A 7651-nucleotide genomic window follows, 5' to 3' on the forward strand; every position below is an offset into this window, starting at 1 on the left:
TCCGGTGAGTTTGTTTCAGGATAGCCTACTTCACTCTGAAAAGAACAACAGGAAACACTACGAATTTCTTTTCTCCCAAACTTTCCTTTTTCAAATTCAGCGATAGACAACGTCGCTATTCCTTTCTGATCTCACCTGTGTTACCTACAGCCTCACCTGTGGGTTCCTTTCAATCATAAAGAATATCTTTGAAAAATATTTTACTTAGAAATAATTACAAACTTTTGGAAAAGGTGCAAGATTAATACATAGAACTCCCCTATCACCTCCAGCTCAGATATCCCGATTGTTAATATTTTGACACATTTGTGTGTTTTCTCTCTTTCTCCCCCTTTCTATCTATAGGTATCTGCATACACGCTTATTATTGTTATTCTTTTTCTGAATATTTGAAAGCAAGTTTCAGCATCATGGGCTTCCCTTGTGGCTCAGCTGGTAAAGAATCTGCCTGCAATGTGGGAGACCTGTGTTTGATCCCTGGGTTGGGAAGATCCCCTGCAGGAGCGAATGGCTACCCATTCCAGTATTCTGGCCTGGAGAATTCCATGGACTGTACAGTCCACAGGGTCACAAAGAGTCGGACACGACTGAGTGACTTTCACTTCATTTCAGCATCATGCCCGTCAACTCCTAAATGGGTGAGAGAATATTTTCAAAAGACAATGACTCTGTCCTACGTAAGCACAACGCAGCATCCAAATCAGGAAATCAGCATTGCTGTAACCCTGACAGCCAATCCAGAGACTCTATTCAGATTTCACCGACTGTCCCAACAACATCTTTTTCCTTTCTGGTCCAAGATCCAGTTCAGGATCACAGTTTTGTTTAGCTGTCATATGTCTTTGGTCTCCTTCCCTCTGGACCAGCTCTCTGTTGATGTCTCCTCGCCCCTGCCCCCTACTGTCTCCAGGGAAAGGGCCAGGAAGGGGGACAGAAGCATGGCAATACTCCTTTTAACTGTTATTTGATACAAAGTATTGGTACTACATATACCGAGGAGTTCATTTAAGATTTTGCAATCTTTGTTTGTATGCTATGTCTCAGTTTAAAAAGAAAAAGGTAGAAATAACCAGGTGGAAACAAATGTTTGTACTTAAATGATAATTAATAAACCATCCCAAATGAGTGAAGCACCCTCACCTCACAAGGACTTCTCAATGCTTTTCTCATTGCTTCTTTCCTGCCCCAGCAAACTCCTACTCACCCAGCTCTGCACGTAGTGAAACTTCTCTCACCCACCCTCCCCCCCAGGTCAGGGCTGCCTTATGTGTACCTTGAGCCCAAATCCTTTGCGGCATTCATTACACATACGTTCCACTCCTCTTTTTAAACGTACCTTTTAAAATTGTGGTAAAATGCATGTAACATAAAACTTACCACCTTAATTATTTTGAAGTGTACTGTTCAGTTAAGTACATGCCCATTTCTGTGCAGCCATCACCACCATCCTTCTCCAGAATTCCTTTCATCTTGCTAAAGGGAAGAAAACTCTGGAGACTTCCTTGGTGATACAGTGGTTAAGGGTTCAGCTTCCAGTGCAGGGGGTACAGGTTCCATCCCTGGTTGGGGAGCTGAGATCCCACATGCCTCACGGCAAGAAACCAAACCATGAAACAGAAGCAATACTGTAATAAATTCAGTGAAGTCTTTAAAACCAGTCCACATCAAAACAATCTTTTAAAAAACGAAAACTCTTTGCCCATCAACTCCCATTTCTTCCCTTCCTCAGCCCTTGGCAGTCACTCTTCTTGTTTTCTCTATGAATTTGACTACATTAGGTACCAGTTTTTCTACATCCTTGCCAATGCTTGTTATTTTTGTTTTTGTGATTTTGACAGTCGCCATCCTGAGGAGTATGAGGTGGTATCTCACTGTGGTTTGATTTGCATTTCCCTTAGATTAGCGACCTTGAGCACTTCTTCATGTGCTTGTTGGTCATTTGTATGTCTTCTTCGGGTAAATGTCTGTTCAAGTTCTTTGCCAGTTTTTTGATCACGTTATTTAGTTTCTTGTTGAGTTGTAGGAGTTCTTTATATAGTCTGGGTGTTTACTCCTTATCAGATATATAAATTGCAAATATTCCCTCCTGTTCTATAGGTTGCTTTTTCACTCTTTTGATTGTGTCTCTTGATGCACAGAAGTTTTTAATTATCCATGTAGTCCAGTTTATCTACTTTTATTTGTGTTGCCTGTGCTTCTGGTGTCATAGCCAAGAAATGATTGCCAGTTTTCTTAATTTCCTTTTTGGATTGTTCATTTTCCTCTTTTCGGAGTGGAACACTTGGCTCAATTTTAATCTCTTTCTCTGGGCAATAATCTTCAGGAGTGTAGAAACAGTGTCTGGTTTCACTCACAACTCCACCCCAAGTTCTTTGTATAGAAATAGTCACAGGGTACATGCTCAATAAATACTAGTTAAACTTTTCTAATAATGTCAGGCTAGCTTAGTAGACTCGTTGTCTGTTCTTATATGTGGATGAAGATTATGCTGAACCATTTATCTTGACTATCTTTTCAGCCCCCTACCCTGAAAAAAAAAATAAAACAAAGATTTACTTAATGCTTACTATATGCTAAGCATCTTTGTGTTACTTTATTTCTTGCAACAAGCCAGTGAGGTGGGCATAGAGTCAGAATACACTGTGTTGAAAGTTTGAATTCTGGAGCCAGACTTCTCAAATTTGAATCTGATTCATCTCCTTGCAAGCTGTGTGACCTTGGACAAGTTACTTCTCTCTGTGCCTCAGATTTCTATAAAAGGGATTCTTAAAATGTATAACCTTTAATTTGTCTTAAAGGATTAATTAAGATATATTAGTTGTTCAGCACATAGTAAATGCTTTGTAAATCTTAGCAATTATTATCTCAACTTGGCAATTGTGGGAGCCAAGATTTGAAAGGGGAAAGCTGCCCGTGATCACCCTGAAGCAATCTAGAATCCCTAAACACTTAAGCTCTGCACCAAAGTGCCTCCCATGTACATCATTCTCCCTTATATTCAAGACCAGGCAGTGAGGAAACTCACAAACGCCTCACTGATAAAATGTTTGAAGAGCTTGTGAGAAATAGAAACTCCCAGGATGCCAGACCAGAGTGTGCAAGCATATGGTCCTTTCATTTTTCAAAATTCACTTGGAATTTCTGGGGAGACTCAGGGTGTCCCGAGGAGAAATCTGATTCCAAAGACTAGAAGTCTTCACTCGGCAGATCATGCTCTGTCTGTAGATCTCCAGTGCAGACCAGCCAGACAGCCAGCGTGGCTCAGGTGGACCCATTGAAGAGTGGGGAGGGCACAAGGGGAGGGTCAGGGGCACCTCTGGCATTATCCCAGGCCAGAAGAAGAGGCTGAAGTCTGGCTCATCCTCCCTGTGTGTGCAGACTCTGCTGTCAGCATAAGCACACCACCCTCATCTTTGCCTCTGTTTGCAGTGATTCCAGAGCTCTGGAGAAATGGAAGTGATCTTATCCTTCAGAAAAGACCAGGACACTAGTCCCAGACTTCCACGTTCAGGGGAAGCAACGACCATTGCAATAGCAGAGTCATAGCAAGTTCACTCGTATCAATGGCTAATACTTATTGAGCACCCATTGTTTTTAGTGCTTTACCTACAATAGCTTATTTCTCCCTTAGGTGATCGGCACATCCTAGTTTTCCCAGGACCTTCTCAGTGTTTGCACTGGAAGTCCAGCATCCTAGGAAAGCCCTTCAGTCCTGAACAAACCAGTAAGGTTGGTCACTCAGTTTTATCTTCACAACCACCTTGGGTAGTAGGAATCTTGGCACAGAGGAGTGGAGTGCTTTCCTTAAGAGGCACCCCTATCAAGTAACTGAGGCAGGATTTGAACTCATGAAGTCTGGCTCCAGAGCCTATTCTTCTAACTAATCCGCAGCACAGCCCAAACCAGTAAAAGCAGCCTCTGCCAGTAAATGCTTGGTTTTGGTCCAGATACCAAATAGATGGCAAATAGTACTGGCAGCTCAAGGAGACATAGTAAATTGTGCAATATGAAATTTCCCAAAATTAAAAATGGAAACTCGCATTTTATTGCTGACAAAACGCCCAAGATTGCTTTCTAGACTCCCTGACTCTCAGATTGGGTTTATTCTGCTTTTGGTTGTGCCTTTTATTTTGGTGAGAGTGAGCATGGGGACCAGATCTGTTATTGTCACCTGGTTGGGGGTGGGGGGGGGTGGGAAGGGGGAAGTCACTTTAAGGCAGGGGGAGGGAGCAAGGTGAGATTTTGGTTCCCTGTGACCAGCTTTCATCTCCTCCACTTCCTCCATCATCTTTGTGGAACATCACCCACTTAGTTGTCACCTTATTCCTAGTCTTCTTTTGCCAGATGGCAAAACCTCAGCTCTACTCCTCCTTAAGGTGAGTGTAGGGAGGTGACTCATTTACCTTATGTATTAGTCAAGATTCTCCAGAGAAACAGAACTAACAGGATAGATAGATGATAGATTTATTATAGGAATTGACTCACATGGTTGTGGAAACAGAGAAGTCCCACAATCTGCCATCTTCAAGCTGGAAAACCAGGAAAGCTGGTGGAATTAGTGACTTAGAGTCTGAAGACCCAAGTTTCCCTGGTGGTGCTAATGGTAAAGAACTTGCTTACCAATGCAGGAGATGCAAGAGACGCAGGTCTAGCTCTGGGTCAGAAAGATCCCCTGGAGAAGGGCATGGCAACCCACTCCAGTATTCTTGCCTGGGAAATCCTATGGACAGAGGATCCTGGTGGACTGTGGTCGATGGGGTCACAAAGAGTTGGACATGACTGAAATGACTTCATATGCACACGCTCAAAAGACCCAAGAATCAAGAGATCTGATGTCCAGTGGCAAGAGAAGATGAATGTCCCAGCTCCTGGAGAAAGAGAAATTTTGCCCCTCCTCTGCCTTTTGTTCTGTTCAGACCCTAAGTGGATTAGATGGTGCCCACCCACATTGGGGAGGATGAGCTTCTTTACTCAGTTTACTGATTCAATTGTTCACCTCTTACAGACACACCCAGAAATCATGTTTTACCAGCTACCTGGGCATCCCCGAGCCCAGTAAAGTTGACACACAAAATTAGCCATCACAGCTTCTGAGGCTCTGCCCTCTGCTGTGCTGGCTGCCAGTTTAACCCTCAGTGAGGTTTCCCACCAGCATAGCCCACCAGCATAGCCCACGCAGGGCGCAGACCAGCCCTGCCCTCCGATATGCCCCAGGGCTTCTGTTTACACACTCTTATGCTTCTCTGTCCTGGGGAAGTGTCTTCTCCTTCCAGTCTCGTCTGGTCCAGGAGATCTGGGGATGGGTGGTTGCCATGGCAAATGATAGTGATCTTCGGTTGTATTATACATCCTCCCCCTGCCTGGGAAGGGTTGGAAGAAGGAAGGGAGACTGGGAAAGACAGCTTCAAGCTTTCAGGTAGAGTTCTCAGACTGTACCCCAAACCACAATTCTCTCCTGATACCCAAGCTCTCATAGCAGCATCCAGCCTACCCTTCCTGCCCAGTGGGTTTCTTCATTGTTTAGGGGGTTTTGTTCTCCTTTCCTCTCTGGGGTTCTGAGGTTGCTCCCTGTGATGCAGCCTCTGTTACTCTCCTCTCTCCTCCTCTGGCTCATCAAATGAGTATGTGCGACCTCAGGAAAATTGGGCAATGCAACTGAATGCAGAGACGCTGTTCGGGAGGTGAGACCTGCCATCACATCCACGCCTAGCTGAGACTCAGCATGTGGCCCCTCCAAGACACTCCCTTATACCCATCATTTTTGTTCTTTGAAAGTTTCAGGAGCAAATGTTGCCTTTTTAAGGCTCTGACTCTTCTTTTTTAATATATCTGAAAGCTGACCAATTAATTAATGAATTTGCCTGAGCCATGTAACCTGTGGGTTCTTAGTTCCCTGACCAATGATGGAACCCTCACTCCCTGTAGTGGAAGCAGGGAGTCTTAACCACTGAACCACCAGGGCAGTCCCCTTCCAGATTTTTTTTTTTTTTAAGTCTTTCTTATTTCAACATTGTGAGAGAAGAAATCTGATCGGTGTAGTTGATGGCCAGACATCAGATGGCCAGAATGACTGCCTTGGGTGGGTTACAAGCCCACCTCTGATCCAATCAACAATTACCAAGTGGGAGAAGGGGCTGGGGAGAGGGAAAGAGCATCACAAGGAACAAGGTCATCCAAGTCTTCCCCTTCAGCAGCCATGTGTGTAGGTCATTCTCTCTTGAGGGGGACTGTTGGGGTATAAGCTGTAATCAATATCGTGAACATATTCATATGTCAAAAATGAGCTATTTTCTGAAATACTAACTTCCAACCTTGTTTCTTGTTTATTTTTGTTTTCTTCTCGGGGGTATGAAGGGGCTTCCCAGGTGGCTCAGTGGCAAAGAATCTGGTTGCCAAGAAGGAGACTGTTCCATCTCTGGGTCAGGAAGGTCCCCTGGAAGGGAAAATGGCAACCCACTCCAGGATTCTTGCTTGGGAAATCCCATGGACGGAGGAGCTTGGTAGGGTCACAAAAGAGTCAAATGCAACTTAGCAACTAGACAGCAGCAGCAGCAATGGCGGGGGTGTGAAAAGTAACAAAGAGGAGAAGCCTTTCGGTGGGCACGCCTTCTGTGGTCATCTAAGTCTGTGTTTTTGTTGCTTAGATGATTTGAATACAGATTTAAGTGCCATCAGATTTCACACAGATAAATAATGATTCACAGCTTCAGAAGAATACTGCTGTGTCCTTTTATGCTTGCCTTTCATAAGACTTTGCCCTTAAAACACTAAATCTCATCAACAGTATCTCTAACACGTTAATAGGAAAAACGGGTCTGTAGAGCAGTAACATTTTATGATTAAAAACACATTTATTTAAATGACTGAGTCACCTCTATTTGAATATTGCCTACTGCTCCCACAATAATAGCAGAAGTTTTTCACAGATGCTTTTCAACAGGCAACCCCTGCTATGTCTCTGCTAACAGTGTAAACCCTTGCATAATATGCCTGGATTTGATGTGTGTTCATTGCTTATCAGAAATTCCTCAGTTGCAGCCTGTCACTGATGAAATTATTTCCAAGGAGAACAGTGGGCACTTTTGGAAGATTCACTAACGCCACCGGCCACCAGGGTCACAGTTAGTATTCCACAACAGTAACAGTCGTGGTTTATGAAAAAGTCAGTCGTGATGTAACAGCATCCTTTGTTCACCTAAAGAGGAGGGTACAGAGAAAAATCTGACCCAAATATATAATCAAATGCAATAAAAATTGCTCCAATCTATTATTAGTTTATTTAAAACCATGAGTGACTCAAAGCACTTGCTGTTCTTTAGCTGAAATAGACACATACTGTTTATTTATTCCATTATAAAAATCTCAGATAATTCAAACCTTACTCATTCAAACTTTTGTGAGTGATGTTTGTTATGTGTGTCCATGTCACATGATGCTCCTGGTATTTTATTTTTTTCTCTTGATAAATTCAGAGCTTATAATTTCATTTTCCACAATTCAGTTCACACATGTTTTCAAGGGCACAACAGTTTTAGAAGATAAAGCATGCTTGTGTTTTTCTCATGTCATAGATAGTAAAATGGAGTCATGAAATCTTGCTGAGAATGCAAAGAATAAAAGAGTCAAGGTTTAGCAACCAGAGATCTGTTAG

The 7651-nt window shown here is 43.1% G+C and overlaps 1 long non-coding RNA gene across 1 annotated transcript; it reads right to left on the reverse strand.

The window, feature by feature from the left end:
• Nucleotides 1–1614: 1614 nt before the first annotated feature.
• On the reverse strand, nucleotides 1615–4678 carry LOC123327860. Its single transcript, XR_006542538.1, has 3 exons — nucleotides 4621–4678; nucleotides 4486–4529; nucleotides 1615–2527 (listed from the first exon to the last, which is right to left on the reverse strand). It is a non-coding gene; the product is annotated as an uncharacterized LOC123327860 (long non-coding RNA).
• Between the last annotated feature and the right edge of the window lie 2973 nt (nucleotides 4679–7651).

The sequence above is a fragment of the Bubalus bubalis genome, chromosome 10 (genome assembly GCF_019923935.1).
Source record: "Bubalus bubalis isolate 160015118507 breed Murrah chromosome 10, NDDB_SH_1, whole genome shotgun sequence".
NCBI classification, from domain to species: Eukaryota; Metazoa; Chordata; class Mammalia; order Artiodactyla; family Bovidae; genus Bubalus; species Bubalus bubalis.